Source organism: Peromyscus eremicus, chromosome 8a (assembly GCF_949786415.1).
Source record: "Peromyscus eremicus chromosome 8a, PerEre_H2_v1, whole genome shotgun sequence".
Taxonomy (NCBI): Eukaryota; Metazoa; Chordata; class Mammalia; order Rodentia; family Cricetidae; genus Peromyscus; species Peromyscus eremicus.
In genome coordinates, this window is record NC_081423.1 from 1907488 (window position 1) to 1932232 (window position 24745).

The 24745-nt window shown below is 45.4% G+C and overlaps 1 long non-coding RNA gene and 1 pseudogene across 5 annotated transcripts in view; one reads left to right on the top strand and one right to left on the bottom strand.

The window, feature by feature from the left end:
• LOC131916603 (uncharacterized) overlaps window positions 1-24745 on the top strand; it is a 246801-nt gene that overhangs the window by 36292 nt on the left and 185764 nt on the right. For 2 of the 5 annotated variants that reach the window (XR_009380567.1, XR_009380566.1), the window contains exon 3: window positions 24404-24480. The exons of 2 other annotated variants lie outside the window; for them this stretch is intronic. This is a non-coding gene — a long non-coding RNA (uncharacterized LOC131916603). Of the gene's footprint in view, window positions 1-12940; window positions 13009-17887; window positions 18023-18422; window positions 18639-24403; window positions 24481-24745 lie in introns of those variants that run through there. One more of the 5 variants, XR_009380568.1, reaches the window with a different exon arrangement.
• LOC131918075 (U6 spliceosomal RNA) lies at window positions 16836-16931 on the bottom strand (annotated as a pseudogene).

The following is a 24745-nucleotide window of genomic DNA, read 5'->3' on the forward strand; positions in this document are numbered from 1 at the left end:
CTGGGGAGGTGGGTGGATCTGGAAGCAGTTAAAGGAGGAATTATGGGTGCATATGCTCAAAATACATTTGTAGGAAGGTCTCAAAGAATTAATAAAAACACTTTAAAGAACACTTTCTTGGAGTATTTTGAGAATAGCTAGCTAAGGAGAATTACTCATTTCAAATTCTTTCATTCTATTTAATTAGAAAAAGATTGCATGTATGACTTAAAACAATTTGAAATTATAAATCATTAAATCACATGTTTTTAAGATTAAAAAAAAAGATGCATGGTGCCTCAGGTAGCCAGGCAGAATCTGGCTCCAACTGTACCACAGCTGTGGGGTTTGGGTTAACCGCCTTTGTGGAGCTGCTGGATACAGAGAGCTATTCCAACTGGTTCAATTCAAGTTCAGTTATTTTGAGCTGAATCAAAATAGAGAGGAGGAGGGCCCAAGGGGAAGGTGCAGTGAGAAGTCTTGGATCCCCTTTGCATTAATTCTTCAGTGAGGGGGTTCATGACACACACCCATGCTTGCTGAGAGAGCTTGAAATAGCCAGCAGTGTTTGAAAGGACAGGAAAGAAAGGAGCATTTCTTAACAATTCTCCAGGTATGGGGCTTCAGCAGTGGTGCTTTCTTCAATTCTTTTGCATAGGAGGGTGTAAAGAGTGGAGGAATTTATCCAAAGTCCTCCATACAGCCTGTGACCAAGGGAGCCAGAGCCTGAGCCCAGGTCTGTCTGGCTCATGAACATTAAAAACTTTTCAGTATGGCATGATTTGCAGGCTAACGTTTGTAGTAGAAGGGATGAGGCTGGTTCCCAGGCTTGTGACAAGATATGAGAAAAATGAGACCCATCTTCGAAGGCCATCCCTTATTCTTGCTGGAAAGTGATAAAAACAACAAAGAACTCTGAAGGGAAATGGAGGAGTGGGAAAGTGGGGTGGGGGAGAGAGGGGAAACCGCAATCAGGATGTATTGTATGAGAGAAGAATTTAAAAAAAAAAAAAAAGAACTTAGGATACAGCCAGTACAATATAATATGCAGAAAATGAAAAAAAAATCACTTTTTTTTTAGATAAGATTTGAGAGAAATCTCTTGCTCATTTGCAAAGTCATTCTCAGGGACTCTAAGCATTTGTCCCTTGTGGCCAAGGAAACCATCAGGACACTGAGTGATTCAATGTTGTGTAATGTGTTTGGGAACAAGTCCATTTCCTCAGTGTGGTTGTTGATTTAAATCCACTTTGAGGTGTGACTAAGTGGTGGAGGATGGGGGTTTGCAGAAATGTCAGATATGGAAGTCAAGGGGTGGGGTAAGTGGAGGTAAGATGGCCTCTTCAATGTGCAATTCCATAATGTCAACCTTGGGTCCAGATTTTTCTGCAATCATATGTTTATCCAACCTGACACCAGCTGGAAGCAGACTGATGACGATGACATAGAGAACCATCCGCTTGGTCTCCTGTGTCCACAGCAGACATTGTAGTGAGTGCATGTTCTCCATTAAACATAGATCATACTTCACAGCATCCCAAACGCTGCCACTGGAAGCTCTGTCAATGGGGAAACCTACCTGTCATGTATGAATTAGGTATGGTGACTAGAGCACACATTTGAGAGCAAGAATGTCTAGGCTTGAATCCTGTCTTCAACACTGTGGCTGTTTGGCTGTTGCTGAGCCACTGACCTCTAGGAATTTAATTTGCTTCCTGTGGAAAATAAGAATAAAAGCAGTACGTACCTCATAGAGTGTGGGAGTCTGTCAGAGTCCTGCTCCGACCTGTTGAAGGGTTCTTGTGGGGAGGAGAGAGGAATGAGGAAGTAAGTATTAGAAAGATAGAATGAGACAGAGAGAAAGACAGAGATGCAGGATAGCTTTGGAAGGGCCCTGGGTAAATACCCAGTCGCCTTGAGGTTTATTCCAAAGGGCTTTTTGTACAATGCCAAGGGGCAAGGCAAAAGACCTCCCCATTTCAAGATCGAAGCACAACGTACAGCCAAGTGTAGACCCTTCAAAACACTTGGTAAACACTCCCTTGGCCAAATCATTCCATTATGCAGCCCTGCTGGGTAAAGCAAGCTCAGATTCTCTGACCCTGAGTAAGGTCTCACTTGGAAGCCTCTGTGGGCCTCCACAATGGAGTCATTATAGATTAAATGAGTTAATGCCTTAGTTATATTCCTGTTGCTATAATAAATAACAAAAGCAACTAAGGGAGGAAAACAGTTTATTTGGACTCAGTTCAGGTTACCATCCACCGTGGCCGGAGAGTCATGTGTCAGGAGCTTGGGGCAGCTGGTCAAGAAGAGTGAGAGGAATGTTTGTGCTCAGATCACTTTCTCCTTTTTGTTTAGATAAGGACTCCAACCCAGGGAATGGTGCCACCCACAGTGGGTGGATTTTCTTAACTCAATTAACCTAATCAGGATAATCCCCCGCCAGCATACCCAGAGGCCCGTCTCCCTGGTGACTGTTTCTTCCAGGTGACAACTGGAGCTAGCCATCACAGTTACTATGGCTGCAGAGCTCTAACCACCCTTTGCACACAGGCATTGTTTTCTTTGCATGTTTTTATTATTGGTATTATTTAGTAAGCAACTCCATGTTGAAAGTAAAGAAACTGAGGCTCACAGAGGCTGAATAACTTGTCAACATGGTTTCAGGCAGAAGTGTAGTTGAGGTGTGCCTCCTCCAAGCTTGTGGGTATCACTGCTGCACTGCCTACCTTGGATGATGGATGATCTGTGTCCTGAACTCTCTCCCATGTTTTTAAGCTTTGTAGCCCTCTGTGCTTGGCTGACCTGCAGAAGAAAAGACACGGGGTCCTCCCAGAGAAGCAGCAAGTAGAGCTGGGTGAGCGATGGTGTTGTGAGTAAGGATTCAGGGACCTGGGCTTTGATGGAAGAATGCTATTGTTTTTGATTCTGCAGGTTGGTGGAAGCAGAGAAGTCGGAATATTGTGCTGTGTGTCTTTATGGAGTGTGTTCAGAAGAGTGGGGTATAGCAGGGTCCTTTGCTGTTGTTCCCTTTGGGGGTGGGGGTCAAGTAGGCGCAGAGTCAAACCACACAGACTCTGGGAGAATGTCGAAACAACAAGCTCAGTTTATTCAGGAAGAGGCAAGCCTTATATACCCTCCACCCCACCCTGGGGGAAGGTCTGATGAATGTACATCTGCTGGTGTGACATGGCTGCCTCTCATTGGTCCAAGTCATCTCTAGATCATGTCTCAGCTGCTGTTGCTAAGACCGTTAGGCAGACCCAGGTGGGCTCTCAGAAAGTATCTTTTTTACTTGTTTGGGCCGTCTGGCCCTCCAGCCTGTTAGGGATGAGTCATCCCACGGTGGGGACCTGCACATACAAAGTTCTTATCCCCCAGCCTTGTGGGTACAAATCAATGGGTAACAGTGGCCCCATTAATCACTAGGCAATTGAGAATTTCAAAATGAACTCTTCTCTCCAGTTCTGGAAAGTGGCTCTGTGTCTCTGAAGTAGAGTAAAAGACTGGCTGAACCTTTCAAGGGGAATTATTTATCTCTCTTTTCAATCAAGGACAGTCACATAAATTAACCAAAAGGAAGACATGAAAGTTGAGTATCAGTTCTGAGCTGTTAGGCTAAAGAGTCCTTGCAGCTTTCTCTTATTGTCTGGAATTGTCTACCACCATGTGAAGAAGCCCAGGCTGGCGTGATTGGTGATGTGAGACATGTGGTCATAGACTCTCGTTGCTCCTGCTGTAGCAGACCATCAGCCACAGGAGTTGAAGTTATCTCCAGGAAGCCTCACTCAGCTGTTAACTGATCACAGACACAAGCATGAATCTCACTGGAGAACAATCAAGTCTCCAGGTGCAGAAGACCCTTCCAGCAGAGCCCAGTCCAAATACCTGACTCTCAGAATGGTGAAGGGAATGAATGCTTGCTATTTTGAATCAGTACCTTATTACAAGACTGTTACACAACAGCATAGAATGGGTACACCAGCTACTTAGGGCTAGGGGGCAGAGTACAACCAGCCAGAGTCCAGGAGAGTGCAAGGTGCAGCTATTTTTAAGGTAGCTATGTCTGAGCCTGTGCATGTGTGTGCCTCCAGAAGACTGTCTTTGAGATAGGTTTCTCACTGGCCTGGAGATCACCAATTAAGTTAGGCAGTCTGGTCAGTGAGCCCTAGTGCTCTGCTTGTCCCTGCTTCTCCAGCGCTGGGTTTAAAAGCGTATGCCACCACGCCCAGTATTTCACCTGAGTTCAGGAGATCCAGCTGAGGTGCTCATGTTCGTGAGGTTAGCACTTTAGCCACTGGGCCTGCTCCCTGGCCCAGTGCAGTTAAAACATTCTCAGGTGTTAAGCTTTGCTCTGTAGTTTAGCTTTTGTTCTTGTGTTAGGTTTGTTTTAATTTATATTCTTCCCGCACGTTTCTTTAGCAGTGCTGTGACCAGGATACTTTCCAGAAGAAACTCAAGAAGGGAAAGGTTTGTTGCAGCCCACAGTTCTTAGCTTATTCTAGGTTTTGTTTGTTTGAGACAAGGTCTTATAATGCGGCCTGGTCTCCGGCTCTGTGTAGCTGATGATGACCCTGAACTTCTGATCCTCCTGACATCACCTCCCCAGCATTACTACAGGCCCTCATGCTCTGCTAGCTCACTCTTTTGAAGGGGCTTCATTCTATCTTGGCAGAGAAGGCAGGTACAGCAGCTCAGTCCATGGCTGTAGGGAGGATCAGTGGAGGCTCATCACAGAACAGCAGATCAGAAAGCACAGGGTGGCACCAGAGCCAGTGCCCAGCTATGCCCCTCAAAGGCCCAGCCCTAGTGATCTCACAAGATAAGTGATAAGATAAAACTGTGAGATGCAATAAATCTTTCCCTGCTGAAGTTTCCTCTGGACGTGTGACTAAGAGTAGTTCTGCCAGCTAGGCCTCATATCCTGAAGATAACAATCCCTCCTCTAAACAATACTACCAGCTGGTCATGACTCTTCAACCATGGTGGGGTCCATGGTCCCTGTCCTGCAACTTTCATCACAGTAATGTTTATATGTATATATCCAGTAAAAATATTTTTTTGTGTAGCCTCACTATGTTCTATTCAAATGTTTCTTCCTTTTCCTCCTCCTCCTTCTCCTCCTTCTCCTCCTTCTTTTCTTCACCTGGAATATAATATGTAGCTCAGGCTGGTCTCAAATTTACAGAGATTTGTCTGCTTTTGACCCTGGAGTGCTGGGCTGAAAGATGTGCCCCACCACACGAGCCATTCATCAGAAATTAAATGAAGGGCATTAATTCAGGAGCAGAATGTTCTGTTTCAAAAGTTCACAATCTTCTTTGTACACTATTTTCTGTGTCCTTTGCAGAAGGTGGAAGCATTTTCCTGGAAAGGTAATTTTGGCTGTAAAGTTAGAGCCATCTGTGTGTCTGCCGTGAGGCTGGCCCTGGCTGGAAGGGATCTGGAGCAGACTTTATGGAGACTAGGAGGGCATGAGATGTGGGAAATTATTTTGAGGAACATAACTGCCTTCCCAGGACCACATCAAGGGGTATCTTCATTAATTCTACCCTCATGGGTCAAGGAAGTCCTGAACCCACTTCCTTACCCATTCACATTGACTCTTGGCTCTGATTTCCCTTTCTCTCCCCCTACAAACCCCAACGTCTCTACTTGCAGTGACAGGAGACAGAAGGGAGAAGGCTGCTGTGACAGCAGGCATTTGATGGCTTCATCTTCCTTCCTGCTCCTCACACTCTCCTGTCTTCTCTTCAATGCCCAGTGCGCAGCCTCCTGGGCAGAGAGGACCACATTTACCTTCCTACCTGGTCATGTCTCTTCCCTCATACCTTAGTGATGGAGTCATGAATGGCCTATTCTCTCTCTCTCTCTCTCTCTCTCTCTCTCTCTCTCTCTCTCTCTCTCTCTCTCTCTCTCGTGTGTGTGTGTGTGTGTGTGTGTGTGTGTGTGTGTGTGTGTGGTGTGGAGGTCAGAAGTTGATGTTGACTGTCTTCTTTAGTCAATCTGCATGTCTTTCTTTCCTTTTCCTTTTCTTTCTTTCTTTCTTTCTTTCTTTCTTTCTTTCTTTCTTTCTTTCTTTCTTTCTTTTCTTGAGAGTTCTTTCACTGAACCTGGAACCTACTAATCAGCTAGACTGGCTGGTTAGTGAGTCCTAGGAATTTGCTGCCTGTGCTCCCTTCCCCATCCTGGGAATATAGACACATACCACTGCACATGAGTTATTAAAAATAGTATTATATGTGGGTATGATATGTGAGTGTGCCACAGGACAGATATGAAGGTCAGGAGACAATTTTATGGAATTGGTTCTCTCTTTTCACTTTTACATGGCTCCAGGGATTGAAATGGATCATCAGGATTGTATGGCAAAAGTCTTTGCCCAGTGAGCCATCTCACTCTATCCTGTGCCTTATTTTTACATGGATGCTAGGGATTTAAACTCAGGTCCTCATACTCATAAAGTGCAATAGCACTTTGCCAACTGAGTCCCTTTTTCACCCATCTCTGTAAGTAAATTTGTTGCAACTCTGTGGGTTTGGTCCCAGGTTTTGGCACCAAAATGTGAGTTTTGCAACTCTGGGGAAAGATGTCCTGACTACCTGGGGAGTCAGGCAACACCTTGAGCTGCTTAGGACAGCTCTGGCAGCTGGAGCTGCAAAGAGGCAGCCCAACACTGCAGGGCAAGGTATTCTGGACACCTCGGAAGGGAAATTTTTCTGACTGCTCATGAGAGTCATGCCTGGAACTGCTTCAGCAGGGAAGGGTATCCTGACTGTTCAGGAAAGTCAGGCTATACCTGGTGTGATGGGGGATGGTCTCCCCACAGGATATATCAATCCTGCTCCTCTTCTGGAGAGCCACTACAGCTGGGCTTTGCTCAACCCTCACTTAAGGGGACTTCCTAACAGAGCTCTGCTTCTCCAGCCTAAGATATTGCTTCTTTTGCTTCACTCTGCAAAAAGGTAAACCCCTGCAGAAATGTAGCAATCTCCTCTGGCTCTGGAGAAAATATTACTTTTTTAGCTCTCTCTTGCTCTGTCCACTGAGGGACATCTCAGCAAGGATCTTCTCTATGTCAGTGAATGAAGATCCTTACAACCAAAACTCTTTTGAGAAAGAGATTTATTTGGGAAGGAGCAGTCCAGGAGAGTAGCTGCCTCTACCAAGGTGGAGAGAACAGCCCTTTTTTTAACTGACCAGGCAGGGCAGTTTACCTAGGATGTCTTGGGGGTTGAGTCAATCAGGGGTTGACTTGGGGCCCAGGGTTCTACTGTCCTGCTCTGTGATTGGTTGATTTCACAAGTCACTTGGCCAGGGGCAGAGATGGCTCTGATTTGAGCCAAACTGTGTTTCTTTCACTGGCCTTACTTAGCTTTTTGACACTAATTCTAAGGCCAGGGCACATTTCTTTCACTGACTCTGATTCTAGGGACCAAGAGTGTTTCTTTGGTACCGTTTTCAGAATCAGGGCATGTTTCCTTGGTTCATTTCTCTGGCTCAGGTCCCAAACACAGGCTGTGTTTCTTTCCCTGGTCCTGGGCCCCAAGGCCAGGGTTCTACTGTCCTGCTCTGTGATTGGTTGGTTTCACAAGTCACTTGGTCAGGGGCAGAGATGGCTCTGATTTGAGCCAAACTGTGTTTCTTTCTGCCATGATCTGAGCCATCTTTCCCTAGTTCTGGGCTCCAGGGTCAGGGTAGGTTTCTGTAGCAAGCCCTCTTTCCCTACAGTCTCCATTATTTTTTGAGCATCTTCACACAAGAAACAAGTGTTGAACTAGGATTCAGGAGACAGAGTAATGTTGAAGAAATCATTTTTCCTTTGTGGACCTCTGCTTCCTCAGCATTCAAAGAGAGAGTTGTCCCGAAGGTTGTACCACCCTGGAGAGAGCCCCATGAGGGAGGAGTGCCATGCTTGTTATTTTATAGGTGGGAAAATAAGTTGTGGCCAGCCAAAAATGACCTTATTACAGAGCTAGTGTTCTAGATAGGCCCCAGAATCTCCCAGCCGGACTACCCTTCTGTATTGCTCCCTATCACAGAGTTGAGACAGGCAATGAAGTACCACAAACCACAGTGTTACTATGACTACTGAGCTCCATGGGAAGCTCGGGGCAGACTGCATCAATTGTCAGAGGGAACCCAAGAACTCTTTTGCTTCTGGGATCCGCAAACTTACCCCAAAGGTCCCAAAATAAAAAAAAAAAAAAAAAAAAAACAACTCCAGCTTTGCTGGTCCTGTGGTCCCTTTCACAGCTACTCAAACCTGTCCTATTAGCACAAAAGCAGCTACAGGCAAGGTGTTAACATATAGGTGTCCCATAAAAGTTTATTGGCTAATGAGGTGATCAATTGGTCATAGTGTGCCAAATGCATGCTATGCCAACAGTCGCTTTTCTGTCACTTCTACAGCAACCAAAAACTGACACATGCTACAAGTGATGTAAAGAGAAGTCCATTTTGGCCATGGTTCCAGAGACTCAAGTTCAGTACTACGTTGCTGCTGTGGGATGGTCTGTATGTCAAGTGTGTTGCTGATTGGTCAGTAAATAAATCACTGATTGGCCATTGGCTAGGCAGGAAGTATAGGCGGGACAAGGAAAAGAATTCTGGGAAGTGGAAGGCGGAGAGAGGGACACTGCCAGCCGCCATCAGGACAAGGAAGATGTAAAGTACCGGTAAGCCACAAGCCATGTGGCAAAGTAAAGATTAATAGAAATGGGCTAAATATAAGAGTAAGAGCTAGACAATGACAGGCCTGAGCTAATGGCCAAGCAGTTTAAATAATGTAAGAGTTCGTGTGTTTATTTTATAAGTGGGCTCTGGGACTGGCGGGACTTGGTGGCGGGAGCTGGAGAAAAGTTCTCCAGCAACAAATGGCGTCCAACGTGGTGGCAAGAGTTTCCACCTAAAAACTTAGAAAAAAGATTCTAAAACGGACCTAAAAACAGCTTCCTAATTGTCTCTCTCAAATGAGCGGCAGCTGCCGATTTGAGCTACTGGCGGGTTCCTAGCGTGCGCTCTCGACCTGCAGTATGGTGGGAATGAGGCCTCTGCAAGTAGCACATTAAACTGTGTGGTGAATTTAGCCTTTGCTAGTACAAAACAAAAAAAGAGGTTTCTGGGCTACACGCTACTTTGGTAAAAGTGTAGACCCACTATTTCTGAGAGTTATGGCTCCCAGAGCTGGCGGAAAGCGGCCCGCCGCCATGTTGGGAAGCTGAAATGGGCGGAGCCAGCAGCCACTGCGCCGTTTCAGGCTTAGAAGGCTGCAATTTAAAGCAATAGGCTCAAGCTAATATAAAAAAATAAGCCACGTAAAGATGGCTACCACACAGAGAATCTGGATTATGTTCTCTTTGATATTCGTAACTGCAGAAAAACATTTGATTGTAAAAGCTGTTGAGTTATGCCAAAATGTATATTTTAAAGGTACCTTGACTTCAAAATTTGGATATAAGGATATGTTGCTTTGGAAAAGAGTCTCTGCTCTTGTTTCCACAGAAAGCCAGAGACTATGGATTTGTTCCAGATTAAGATACATCAGGTTTGACCAGCCAAGACCCCCTGAAAGGTCTCCAATGACACCATGGCCCAGATGACTCAACATCCAGAATGGTTTCAAGGCAACTGGCTCAGATGATACAGCCTCATGGACTACTCCATGATCCTAAAATTTTCTTTGTGTCCCCATAAGATACAGCGCCCCCCTCCAGCAGGAAGTAGTAAGAGAAGCTACGCCCAAATTCCCAAATATACCAAGCTGGCTTTAGAGATGGAATTGGCTCACTCCCCCTCTAAACCCAGACATATTGCTCAAAAAAAAAAAAAAATGGTTAAGAGATTCTTGTGTCCCAAATCAGAAGAGCCCTCTGGTGTGGGACAGAGAAAAAACAATATTTTTTTTTTTTTTTTTTTTTTTTTGGTTTTTCGAGACAGGGTTTCTCCGTGTAGCTTTGCGCCTTTCCTGGAACTCACTTGGTAGCCCAGGCCGGCCTCGAACTCACAGAGATCCGCCTGGCTCTGCCTCCCGAGTGCTGGGATTAAAGGCGTGCGCCACCACCGCCCGGCACCAATATTTTTATTTAAATCAGGTTGATTATAAATACAATCTCTTTCTAAAACAAAAAAGGGGATAGTTTAGATATGATAGGATGAAAGGGTAGATTAATGAACCTACTTTTAAAGAGTAACAACTTGTTTAAAATGTTTTACATCGCTATAGATTTTAGTTTATTGATACAAGTTTAAACTTAATTTTGTTATACTGTATATATATATATTTCTATTCTTGTTTGAGGTATTATGTTTATGTAACTCATTTAAAATTGTAATGGATAATTAAAAAATAGATTAATAATTAGTCATCTATGATAATCATATTTGTAGCCATGTTAGTTAAGTCTTCTAGGTATACATAGTTATATTTCAGATAGATAGGTAGTCTTCAAACACTTCAAAGACCTACAGAATATGGCATTTAAAATGTTTTAAAAATTTAGACTTTCTGGACAGTGAGACATGTCTGCTCCTGACAGCACCGATTTACTTCAGAGAGGAGGATGGGCATCGAAGACACTCCATATGGAGTTTATCTTCACCTTGACAAAAATAGCCATTTGGGCAAGAAACTGTTCTTGCCTGGACTGCCTGATCAACTGGACATGCAGGACCCATACAAAGGTGACCACTGAACTTTGCTTGACAAAATGGTCCTTCAGGTTCCTGCTTTGCAGAGAAAACTGCCAGACATTCTACAGGACACAGAGAAAAGTGAATAAGAGACTCTAGGCCTGTGGGCTGAAGACAGATGCCCCAACTTTACAAGAGAACTTTGAATGACTGTCCAGGCTGCCAGCTGTCTCTGTCTACCCTACAAGACTCCTAAAAGTTGCTTATATCCTTCTCCATTTCTCAGGTAGTAGTATATCCTTCTGAGGTCTTTGATGTGGTTAAAGACTAGATACTTACAATTTTCCTTAGTTATAATAAAAGATAAGTTAGATATAAAACCTTAAACTTACAAATAGAAGATAGATAGGATCTCTTCTTTAATATTGTAACTGTAATTCTTGCTTGATAATTGTTTTGTTATATGTAATTTTACTATGTTAAAGTTAAAACCTTCCTTTTTAAGAAAAGAAAAGGGGAAGTGCTGTGGGATGGTCTGTATGTCAAGTGTGTTGCTGATTGGTCAGTAAATAAATCACTGATTGGCCATTGGCTAGGCAGGAAGTATAGGCGGGACAAGGAAAAGAATTCTGGGAAGTGGAAGGCGGAGAGAGGGACACTGCCAGCCGCCATCAGGACAAGGAAGATGTAAAGTACCGGTAAGCCACAAGCCATGTGGCAAAGTAAAGATTAATAGAAATGGGCTAAATATAAGAGTAAGAGCTAGACAATGACAGGCCTGAGCTAATGGCCAAGCAGTTTAAATAATGTAAGAGTTCGTGTGTTTATTTTATAAGTGGGCTCTGGGACTGGCGGGACTTGGTGGCGGGAGCTGGAGAAAAGTTCTCCAGCAACACGTTGCCATCTGTTTCGGCTGCCAATGTAGGCTGTACAATGTAAGCTGTACAATGTAGGCTGTACAGTGTAAGCTGTACAACGTAGGCTATACAACATAGGCTGTATAATGTAAGTGGTACAGTATAAGCTGTACAACGTAGGCTGTATAATGTAAGCTGCACAATGTAAGCGGTACAGTGTAAGCTGTACAATGTAGGCTGTACAACATAGGCTGTACAGTGTAAGCTGTACAACGTAGGCTGTACAACATAGGGTAGGCTGTATAACATAAGCTGTACAATGTAGGCTGTACAGTGTAAGTTGTACAATGTAGACTGTCCAATGCCAGCTGTATGATGTAAGCTGTACGATGCAGGCTGTATGATGTGGACTGTAGGATGTAGGCTGTACAACATAGGCTGTACAATGTAGGCTGTACAATGTAGGCTGTCTTGTAGGCTGTACAACATAAACTGTACAGCATAGGCTATACAATGTAGGCTGTACAATGTAGGCTATGCAATATAGGCTGTAACAAGCAGTTACTCTTGAGACAGCATAGTGGGGGTGCAGTGAGAGAGAAAAGGAGAGGGTGAAGAGGGAGAATTCCTTTCAAGGGCACCCATCTTCAGTGACTTAAGGACCTTCTAAAAGGCCCCCTCTCTTTGAGGTCTGCAGACCCTCCCATGACCACCACTCTGGAGTGTAACACTTATGTGTTGGAATCCTGGGAAAACTTAGCCAAGCCACAGCACCAAACCTTGATTTAGTTCAGTGTTCTGACCTCACAGATAAAGATGGAAGTGGAAATGCAAAGAGAGGAAGTAACTCCAAGTCACAAAGCTGGTTACTATTACAAAGCTTGAAACATATTGCAGGTATGGAGTGCCAGTTGTAAAAATGGCTCTGAGTCTTTCCTTCCCAGCATCCACCAAGACTCAGCATCTACTTTCTTTGTCCTTAATTCTAGGCTCACTTAGTGATTTATTTTAGCCAATACAACCCGGCAGAGGTAACAGTATGACAGTTACGAGTTAAGACCTTAAGCTTCTTTGTGTACTTCTCCTTTTATTCTCTTGGAGTCTTTTCCAAGCATTCTAAGAAAATTCTGGTCTAATCTACAGGATGATTGATAACATACAGATGACCTTGGCTCATAGCCAGTTAGCCACTGAACACTCAAGGTTCCAGTGAGGTGTTGACAGTCAGCTCCAGGCAACCTATCCTGATGATGACTGTGAAATGACAGCCAAGATCAGCTGAGACTTGTCCAGGTCAACCCAAACACCTAGCTGACTTATAGGAAATTAGATATGCTCATTCCTATGAAATTCTGAGATTTGGGGCAGTTTGTTATACAGCACTAAGTAGATAGTACACTAGGCCTCCTGATTCTGAATCATGGTTCTCCCTCCAACATTTTAATTCTTTCTTTCCTTTCTACTTGCAGGAGCAATGTCTTCATTTGTAGAAATCCTCTGTGCTCTTGAGGAGAGGCTGGAAGACAAACCACTAAAGGTACCGTGGTAGTGTGAAAGAAAACAGCCCCAAAGGGAGTGGCCCTGTTAGGAAATGTGGCCTTGTTGGAGGAAGTGTATCACTGTGGAGACAGGCTTTGAGGTCTCATATATGCTCAAGCCACACCAAATGTGACAGTTCATATTCTGTTGCCTGAGGATCAAGATGTAGGGCTCCCAGCTTCTTCTCCAGCACCATGTCTGCCTGCACGCTGCCATGTCCCACCATGACAATAATGGACTAAACCTATGAAAACTGTAAGCCACCACATTAAATGTTTTAGTGTATAAGAGTTTCCATGGTTGTGGTATCTCTTCACAGTGATAGAAACCCTAACTAAGATAGACAGATGCTTATAGTGACTTCCTAAGGATTTCTGTCTTAATTAAGGTTTCTATTGCTGTGAAGAGACACCATGACCATGGTAACTCTTATAAAGGAAAACATTTAATTAGGGTGGCTTACAGTTCAGAGGTTTAGTCCATTATCATCATGGTGGGACATGACGGCATGCAGGTAGACATGGTTCTGGAGCTACATCTTGATCTCCAGGTAACAGGAAGTGAACTATGTCCCATAGTGGGCATAGCTTGAGCATAGGAGACCTCAAAACCTGTCCCCACAGTGACACACTTCCTTCAACAAGACCACACCTACTCCAACAAGGCCACACCTCCTAATAGTGCCACTCTTTTTGGAGGCCATTTTCTTTCAAACCACCACATCCTGCTCCCTGGCCCTCATAGGCTTGTAGCCATATCATAACACAAAACTGCACTCAGTTCAACTTCGAAGTCCTCACAGTCTATAACAGTCTCAACTTACTTAAAAGTCTAAAGTTCAAAGTCTTTTCTGAGATTCATGTAATCTCTTAACTGTAATTCCCTGTAAAAGCAAAACCAAAAAGCAGATCACATACTTCCAACATATAATGGCACAGGATATACATTACCATTCCAAAATTTAGGGAAAGGAACATAGTGAGGAAATACTGGACCAAAGCAAGACTGAAAACCAGCTGAGCAAAACTCCAAACTCTGCATCTCCATGTCTGATGTCAAAACACTCTTCAGATCTCCAACTCCTTTCAGCTTTGCTGACTTCAACACATGTCTGTCTTCTTGGGCTGGTTCCATTTCTTATTAGAAGCTCTCCCACAACTCTTGGGGTCTCCAAGGCAATCCAGGCTTCACCTTCACAGCTTCACATAATGGCCTCTTTGGGCCTCCATTCAGAACACAGGACTTACTTAGCTCCATTCCACTTCTTAGTTTCCCTTTTCTCCTCAACTTGTACATTTGGTATTTTTACTTTCTCAGCTTGCTTTTTTTCGTTATAGATCTTCATTAGAGTTACCACTAATAACCACACGACAGAGTCTACTATGCTTACTGTTTTGAGATTTCCTCTGCCAAAGCAATTAATCAAAAGCTCTTCAATTTAGCCTCAGGCAGACTTTTTTTGGGCAAGAGCAGAAAGCAGCCACATTTTCACCAAAATATCATAAGAACAGTCTCTAGCCTACATACTAATATTCTCCTCTGAAACCTCTTGAGCCAGGCCTTACAGTTCAAATCACCCTCAGCACCATTGTTTTCCATGCTCCTCCTGGTATGATTCATTAAATAGTGCTTAAAGCATTCCACTGCTTTTCTAACCGAAACTCCAAAATCCAAATTCCTTTAAACAGAAGCATGGTCAGGCTTATCACAGCAATACCCCAGTCTCTGGTACCAACTTCCATCTCAGGCCTTCTATTGCTGTGAAGAGATACCATGACCACAACAACTCTTACAAAGGAAAACATTTGATGAGGGCTGGCTTTCAGAGGTTTAGTCCATTATCTTCTTGGTGGGACATGGCAGCATGCAGGCAGACATCATGCTGGTGCTGGAGTAGGAGCTGAGAGTTCTACATCTTGATCCGCAGGCAGTGGAAGCAACTGGGCAGTGTCTTGAACATATGATACCTCCAAACCCACCCCCACAGTGACACACTTCCTCCAACAAAGCCATACCTCCTAATAGCACCACTCCCTGTGGAGAGCATTTTCTTTCAAACCACAAGAGAAGATAATTGATGTGATCTCTAATGCCACTTAGAATCTTGTTTTTCTTTCTTTGTGCCTCAGGCTCCTCCATTCCAGAACCTGGCCATATGGCTAGGTTTTTCTGGGCTCTTATGATGTCAACAGCTGTTTGACAAAAGCCAACCCATGGAGAATGCTGCAGGTATTCCCAGAGAGCTGTGATAAAGTCTTAAATTAGTGCTATGCTTTTGTCTGGTGCCTGTAGCCTTTGAATGGGATTGTAAACCTACTGAGTGACCCCTGAGTCCAGGGATGGCTTGGTATCAGGTTTTAGATGTTCTACCTCTTTTGGATATTCACAAGATGACATCTTCATGTAGCTATACTTCTGATGTTTAACACATATTCAGAAAAGGATCATTCATAGGCAGAACATCAGATATTACTAAGATGACCTGCAAGGACATCACACTCATGAACAAGAACATTGCTTGGTACCAAGAAGACTTGTCATACTCCTCCCACCAATGGGCCCCTCTTACCTTCTTCCATCCCACTTTTTCTTATTTTAAATAGCAAAAGAAAAGTGACATTGTCAAAATGTAAACAATATCAAAGTTCAGTGTATGTGGGATCACTCATGTGTGGGCAATTCTTTCCAGCAATCTTTTCTCTATTATACGACAATTTGAGTGTAGTAATTCACATGGTAAGGTGTGGAGCAGCTGTTTGCTCCTGTAGCGCCCATGCTACCACCCGTTCACCATGTCCAAGTGAGGGGCTGAGGATTAAAAATAGAGACAAGACAGCGGGTCATTCATCTCAGGTGAATGCCGAATGCCATTTATTGAAGGAGGGAAAGGCCTTAAATACAGGCTTACAGCACAGTGGGAGAACCCCAGAGGGCAGAAGTTCGCTACAGATGTTTTACATACTTGCATCCTAGCTGTTTACACCAAATGCAGGATACACAAACAAGGAGCCTCGGGTAAGTGTTCAGGAGGAAGGAAACCGGCAGGGAATTAGCATAGGGTGGACATCTGGTCAAGGTCAGCAAGCAAGGCAACAGATACTGAAGGAAGGGGGAGCCAGAGCCCAACAGGTCTCCCCTTTTTACTAAAAAATGAGCTTCTGTCTTAGGCTGCATGGGACATCAGCATGTCACCTTACCCGTCATAGGGGGTACCTGCCCAGGCCACACAGGCACTCTGTCTTAGGTTGGTGCATGCCCCCCCAGGCATTACCCATCATTGAATACTCATTATCATACAGGCTCAACCATGTGTGAGCTGTAGGGTGAACTGCTGCCAAAGATCTCAAAGTGGCGCTGGGCTTGCAATCTGTGTGTTTGACACAGAAAAGACCAATAAAAGTCCTAACCTACTTATAGCCAGTAGGCTCATGGCAATTGAGCCATTCCCTTCCTTAATGAGCCTTACTACAAATTGGAGTCCTCGTAAGATGGTATCCCAAAAGCAAGTGGAACTTGAGTTTTATAAATTTTGTAACTATCAAAGCCAATCAAAATGTATATTACTGCTGAATTAAATTCATCATAATTAACTGTGGTAGCTACTTTTGCTGCCAGGGTCTCCACTGCACCAGCTGTAGTAACCAACTACGAAATAGCAACACCAGAAACAGTAGCAATGGTGGCTGCTACCACTATAGTAGCAACAACAGCTGCAGTGAAGTCAAATTCTATTCTGGAGCGTGTGAGCACCATCTGTGTCTAACTGCCATGGTCCACTGGCATGGACACAACTCCAGGAACACGAACCACCAAGGCCCATTTTTCAAAAATATGGAACGCTTCACGAATTTGCATGTCATCCTTGTGCAGGGGCCATGCTAATCTTCTTTGTGTCGTTCCAATTTTAGTATATGTGCACACTGTTTAATAAATAAAACAACCAATATAATGAAAACTTCCTTGGCCTTTTCTGCCCATTGATTATCTCCTCTCCTAAGTTTGGCCATATATAAATATGTATATATTTCTTATTTTTGTATTTTCATTTTCACTTTACTTTATGTGTATTAGTGTTTTGCCTGCATATATGTAAAGTGAACCACACATGTGACCAGTGCCCATGGAAGCCAGAAAGAGGGCACTGGATTTCCTGGAACTGGATTTACAGACTGTTGTGAGCTACAACATAGGTGCTGGGAACCAAACCTGGGTCCAAGGGCTCTTAACTACTGGCTACCTTCCAAGCCTCAGCCTAGCCCTTCTTTACCTCACACATGTCACATTTCTACTCTACTGTGTATTGAGGATCCATATCATTTTATTTTATGGTTATAATACCACATCTGAAGCTGTGCATTCCGTTTGATCAATACTACTTGTGAGAGTCACCCAAGAACAATCACTCATTCCCTTTAAAATGGTTTTATTCCCTTTGGGTTTTTTACAAAGGTCTTTTCTGCCTTCCCAACTCCTTTCCTTGTTATTTTCATCAGAGGTAAGTCAGTGGTTTAGCGAACATACTCCTCCAACTTTCTCTTGACATACAGATATTCACCTGCACATACATGTGGAGTTTTAAACAAGCTGTTGTTTAAAAATGACCTCCACAGAAGAGATATGAACCTGGGCTTTAGAGCCAGGCAATCTGACTATAACGCCAGCCCCTTTGGTTAGAAGCCTGGTAACCTTGGGTAAATTATTTCATTCATCTTTCCATAGTTTGATGTACTCACCTATGAAATGAAATAGTAAAGATTGCTGTGTCAACATTGGAGAAGGTCAGGAGATATCTCCTAGGTACTCGTGAAATGACTGGGGCTCTGATGTTACATGTCTGCAGTAACTCAGCATGCTGTATTTCTTTTTTATTTTGAAAGATTTTATTTTTATTTATTGATTCAAGTACTTGAGGAGGCCAGATGGCATTGGCTTCTCTGGAACCAGAGTTACACGAAGTTGTGAGTCACCTGATGTGGATGCTAGAAACTGAACTTGAGTCCTCTACAAAAGCAGTAAGCACTCTTAACTACTGAGCCATCTCTTCAGCCCCATGGTACCCCATACAAATGTAGGGCTGTCTCGTAATGGGAAACACATGTGTGCATGTAGACATACTCAAAGCCACATGCATGCCATACTCCCCGTATATGAGGGCTAGCTTGCAACCTCCAAGCCCCTTTCTTTCATTTCATATTTTTATCTGTGCCGTTGGTTGTTGTGTGCACTCTGTTCCAGTCTCTAACCAGAGTGCTAGGCTGTTGGACATATTCACTATCTAGCTCAAGGGTTCCTAACCCACAATGAACATGCCAGTCCCTACAGCTCTCTAGAGAGAATATAAAGGACTCATCAGCTTGCATAGGAAATGCGTTTTCCATTGCCCTCTGATTTTCAGAACTCCTTCAATTGCAGATGTGGACAACAAACCACTGTGTGGTTTTACAGCCGCATCTGATACCCACAGCTGTCACCAGCGGAAACTACAGAGCTATTTCCAGATCTCATTACAGTTGCTGCAGCACCTCCCCATGTCCTTTATTCTCATCATGTTGTTGAAATTGTAGTAGCTATTGAACCTATTGCTACATTTTTCTTTAGAGTATTAATAAAGGTAATGTGTATTGCATATATGCTGCTCTGTCAGAAGCTCGTTTAACACTTCTATAACTGTATTTCAATACAATTCAGTTCCTTCGTAGTACAACATAGCCTGTGTCATTCACTGAAAAAAATTATGCCCAGAAGAGTTCAAGGTCTTCACATAATTGCTGAAGGCATTCACACTACTGATGGAGAATGTCACTTGGTTGTCACTATAGTTTGCTTGTGAGATGCTCCCAACAGGTTCAGGTGCTAGAACACAAGGTTCCCAGTGGGTGGCACTGTCTCTGGAGGTTGTGAGGCCTGGTCGAGGTGTGTCACAGGGGGTAGGGCCTTTGGAGACTAGCCCAGCTCTCCTTGTGGTCACCAACCATGCCAGAGGTTCTCCTCAGAACCTATGGTGCTGCCCTCACTGTGCCTCCCTGTGAAGATGAGCTTCACTTCCTGAGACCCTGGGTCAAAACAACCATTCCTTCCCCATGACTTCATCAGATATTCCAGTCACAGGATGAGAAAACAGGGAGCTGGGAAGCTAGAGGCAGAGCCTCAATCTTCTTCTATGTGACTAGTGCCTGTGATGCTAATCTTCTACATATCCTGCAGGTCAGAAGTTTTCCAGGTTCATTAGATGCCATGCTTCCAAGAGGCCACATTTTGCAGATGTAGTGGAAACTTCTGGTTTCCTTTGGCTGCTTGATGCCTGAGGTCTTATGTTTGAGTGAATCATCTAAAAGATGAGGGATGACCTGCTTTCTCCTCACAGGTAGCCTGAAAGTATTGGCTCAGTGATCCTCAGCCCCAAGGCACCAAACCACGACTGGTCAAACGGCTCTGCCAATCAAATGCTCCCGTCCTAGACTTCGCATTAGAAACTCCCCTGAGGAGGACCATGTAGGATCGGTTCTGGCCAGCAGAGGCAGAACCTCTGTCTTATAGTACAGTAGATTGAAATCCTGTGGCCACGCAGCTGTCCAGTGTTGGAGGTGCTGGGGTTGCAGACTGTGATGTCCTCACTGGATGTCCTCTTGAGATGGACCCTCCACATTCTACCTGCCTTTGAATTTACAACATTGCAGCCATGTTGGAGTTTTTATAAGTTGTCCAACATCCTTTCCTTTAAACAACTCTCCCAACATTGCTTCAAATAACCAGAGGCTTTCATGATACATATAAAATCTTTGTCTTGAGGAATTTTGGAAGGTACCAACTCTTTAGTTTGGGAAATACATCCTTGAGATTAAGTTTTCTAAGCCCATAAACCCAAGTTTCTCCTTTTCTAAAGGCACCATTCTGTGTGTGTGTGTGTGTGTGTGTGTGTGTGTGTGTGTGTGTGTGTGTGTGTGTGATGTGTTGTTCAATGACAGGATGAGTTTTGAGAGAAGCATCACTAGGTGTTTCGTCATTGCACAAACATCATAGAGTATATTGAGATACACCTTGGTAATACATGTCTGCTATTCTCTTACATGTCGTCTATTTCACTGGTGACTCATTGCTCATGGGATGGTTATTTTGATGTACACAACTGCCAGGTTAGTTTGAACCATCAACTTGACACAGCCTGGAGTAATCTGAGAGGAAAGCCTCAATTGAGGAATTGCTTAGGTCAGATTGACTTGTGGGCATGTCTGTGGGTAATTGTCTTGATTGTTAATTGATGTAGGAGGGCCTGGCCCATTGTGGGTGGCAACATCCCTAGGCAGATGGTCGTGCACTATATGGGAAAGATGACTGAGGGTAAGCTGGCTTTTGAGCCAGCAGGCAGCATCCTCCGTGTTTCCTGTTGTTTCTCCTTCGCTGTGGGGTCATAGCATTTCATCCCAGCAACAGAACTGAAACTAAGATGATGATTGTGTGTCCATAGCATGTGACTAGTGGAGGATAGGAGTGTACCAGTAATGTAGTCCATCTCTAAGGCCATACCAAATGACCCCTGCTTCCTTGTGTGGGCACTTCTTCCCCACCCATTGTACCACGGCTGGTGTGTGTGACAAATAGCAAAGGGCAGAAGAGAAGGTGGGTTTTATTAGTTATAAAAAGATTTAGTTCCCACACCAAGTGATCTTTTATCTCCTGTCTCTTGGGTGACTATGAGGGGAAGCTGGCTGCTACACCCTGAGCAGCTCTATGGAACAGCCTATGCAGAAGGTGAATGTGAAGGCTTCAGACCATATGAACGAGCTCACAAGGAGATAATCCAACCCAATGAAGTCTTGAGATGCTGCCTGTCAGCTTGCCCGAACCTCTATGAAAGATCTCCTAGTTGAACTGTTCCTACACCCTTGACTCTTAGAATATGGGCATGATAATAAACATTTATGGTTTTAAGTTGCTAGTGATGCAGTATAATTGGCTACACAAGAGATGACAAATAGATACACAAGGCTAAATAAAATGTTCATTTGAGTTGGTGTTTGTAGCCTGGTGGATGGGAAGCAGATTGCAAAGACAGTCGGCCACAACAAGGGGAGTATTTCCATACTATGCATACTAAACATGTAACACTCAAGAGGATAGTAGCTGTTATATATAAAGAGTTCCTCTAAATCAATATGATAATGAAGAATTGTCCAGCAGAAAAATGGGTCTGTGACCCTGGGAAAATCACTTAATTGGTTTCTTCATTTTTAAACTTGGAGAAACAACAGCTTTCTTTTACAGGGATTAGAATGGTGCTTCACAACAGAATAAACTGAGTTACTGTTTATTACATTAGGAAAAAAAAGTATTTTTCCAGAGAGAGTTGTAAAGCAGCCATTTTACAAGACACTTCACTCAGTCAGAGAGATGCTAGTTCATTGCCCCTGTTCGGGTTGCCACAGGAAGGTACTGCGGACTCTGGGGAAGGTCCTTCCTACCCCACAGACCTGCTCATACAGCCAGGATTAATCATCATGAAAAATGTCTAGTGCATCATTTGTACTTGGTTAATGTTTGCTGACTGATTAAGGCTTGGAATGAGAGAGCAAATGAGGTGTACATGGGTGGCAGAAAACTTGAGGAAGAAGGCACAGCAGGTGTAATGGTACCATGGATGCTGTGTGATGTCTGGATGGGTTGAGGGAGGTCATGGATGCTGTGTGATGCCTGGCTGGGTAGGGGTGGTCAGGGCTCCTGTGTGATGCCTGGCTGAGGTGGGGGGGTCAGGGGTGCTGTGTGATGCCTGGCTGGGTTCGGGTGGACAGGGGTGCTGTGATGCCTGGCTGGGATGGGGTGGTCAGGGGTGCTGTGTGATGTCTGGATGGGTAGGAGAGGTCAGGGGTGCTGTGTGATGTCTGACTGGGTTGGGGTAGTCATGGATGCTGTGTGATGTCTGGATGGGTTGGGGAGGTCATGAATTCTGTGTGATGCCTGGCTGAGTTGGGGATGGTCAGGGATGCTGTGTGATGCCTGGCTGAGTTGGGGGATCTCAGGGATGCTATGTGATGCCTGGCTGGATTGGGGGAAGTCAGGGATGCTGTGTGATGCCTGCCTGAGTTGGGGGAGGTCAGGGATGCTGTGTGATGCTTCCCGGGACTGAACGTGGTCATGGATGTGGTGTGATATCTGGAAGGGTTGAGGTGGTCATGGATGTGGTGTGATACCTGGATGGGTTGGGGTGGCCATGGATGTGGTGTGATACCTGGATGGGGTGGGGTGGTCATGCACACTGTGTAATAACTGGCTGGGTTGTGGTGGTCAGGGGTCCTGTGATGCCTGGCTGGGTTGGGGTGGTCAGGGGTGCTGTGAGGCCAGGGTGGGTTGGGGTGGTCAGGGGTGCTGTGTAATACCTGGGTGGGTTGGGGTGGTCATGGATGCTGTGTGATGTCTGGATGGGTTGGGGAGGTCAGGAATGCTGTGTGATGACTTGCTGGGTTGGGGTGGTCAGGGGTGCTGTGATGCCTGGCTGGGTTGGGGGAGGTCAGAGGTGCTGTGTGATGTCTGGCCGTGTTGGGTGGTCATGAATGCTATGTGATGTCTAGATGTGTTGGGGAGGTCTAGGGTGCTGTGTGATGTCTGACTGCTTTGGGGTGGTCATCGATGCTGGGTGATGCCTGGCTGGGTTGGGGTGGTTATGGATGCTGTGTGATGTCTGGATGGGTTAAGGAGGTCAGGGTTGCTGTGTGATGCCTGGCTGGGTTGGGGTGGTCATGGGTGCTGTGATACCTGGTTGGGTTGGGGGAGGTCATGGATGCTGTGTGATGTCTGGAGGGTTCGGGTGGGCAGGGGTGCTGTGTGATGCCTGTCTGGGTTGGGGTGCTCAGTAATGCTGTGATGCCTGTCTGGATTGGGGGAGGTCATGGATGCTGTGTGATGTCTGGCTGGGTTGGGTTGGTCATGGATGCTGTGTGATGCCTGGCTGAGTTGGGGGAGGTCAGGGATGCTGTGTGATGCCTGGCTGAGTTGGGGGAGGTCAGAGGTGCTGTGTGATGTCTGGCCGTGTTGGGTGGTCATGAATGCTATGTGATGTCTAGATGTGTTGGGGAGGTCTAGGGTGCTGTGTGATGTCTGACTGCTTTGGGATGATCATGGATGCTGTGTGATGTCTGGCGGGGTTTGGGTGGTCATGGATGCTGTGTGATGTCTGGATGTCTTGGGCATGCCAGGGCTGCTGTGTGATGTCTGGCGGGGTTTGGGTGGTCATGGATGCTGTGTGATGCCTGGCTGGGTTGGGGGAGGTCAGGGATGCTGTGTGATGCTTGCCTGAGTTGGGGGAGGTCAGGGATGCTGTGTGATGCATCCCAGGACTAAACGTGGTCATGGATGTGGTGTGATACCTGGAGGGTCGGAGTGGTCATAGATGTGGTGTGACCACTGGATGGATTGTGGTGGTCATGGATGTGGTGTGATACCTGGATGGGTTGGGGTAGTCATGGATGTGGTGTGATACCTGGATGGGTTGGGGTGGTCGTGGACACTGTGTAATACCTGGCTGGGTTGTGGTGTTCATGGACACTGTGTAATAACTGGCTGGGTTGGGCTGGTCAGGGGTGCTGTGATTCCTGGCTGGGTTGGAGTGGTCAGGGTCGCTGTGTGATGCCTGGCTGGGTTGGGTTGGTCAGGGGTGCTGTGTGATGCCTTGCAGGGTTGGAGTGGTGAGGGGTACTGGGATGCCTGGCTGGTTTAGGGTGGTCAGGGATGCTATGTGATGCCTTGGTGTTTTGGGGTTGTCAGGGGTGCTGTGTGATGCTTGGCTGGGTTTGGGGATGTCAGGGATGCTGTGTGATGCCTGGCTTTGTTGGGGGATGTCAGGGATGCTGTGTGATGTCTGGCTGGGTTGGGGGAGGTCAGGGATGCTGTGTGATGCCTGTCTGAGTTGCAGGAGGTCAGGGATGCTGTGTGATGCTTCCCTGGGCTGAAGTTGGTCATGGATGTGGTTTGATACCTGAATGGGTTGGGGTGGTCATGGATGTGGTGTGATACCTGGATGGGTTGGGGTGGTCATGGATGTGGTGTGATACGTGGATGGGTTGGAGTGGTCATGGAAACTGTGTAATACCTGGCTGGGTTGGGGTGGCCATGGACACTGTGTAATATCAGGCTGGGTTGGCGTGGTCAGGGATGCTGTGTGATGCCTGGCTGGGTTGAGGTGTTCAGGGGTGCTGTGTGATGCCTGGCTGGGTTTGGATAGGTTAGGGGTGCTGTGTGATGCCTGGCTGGGTTTGGAGAGGTCAGGGATGCTGTGTGATGCCTGTCTGGGTTGGGGGAGATCAGGGGTGCTCTGGGTTGAAATAAAATGTGCAGAGGATGTGGTGTCAAGAGTTAGCTCACACAGGTCCTGGAGAACTTCATCTTTTTGCTTTGCTCAACAGGTAGTATCCGTGAAAGGCTTTGAGCAGAAGAGGAAGGTCACTTGCATCTCTGTGTCTGCTCAGCTGCCCAAACTCAGGTCAGGGGTAGTGTGGACGTGATGTCAGCAGCCCAGATGGTGATAAGTGTTCCAGTTAAGGATGCTGTGTGGCATGATTCTGGGTGCCTTGGGGTCTTCAGGGGCTGGCTTCACCTCTGCAGTCATATCAAGTCCCTTTCTCACTCAGAAGGGCCTTGCTTTTGATTTAAATGCTCTGTTGTCACCATCTTTAAATTTTTAATTCTGAACAGGGGCTAACTTTTACACTGCACTCCAAAAGTTACATACCCAGTCCTGGATAAAA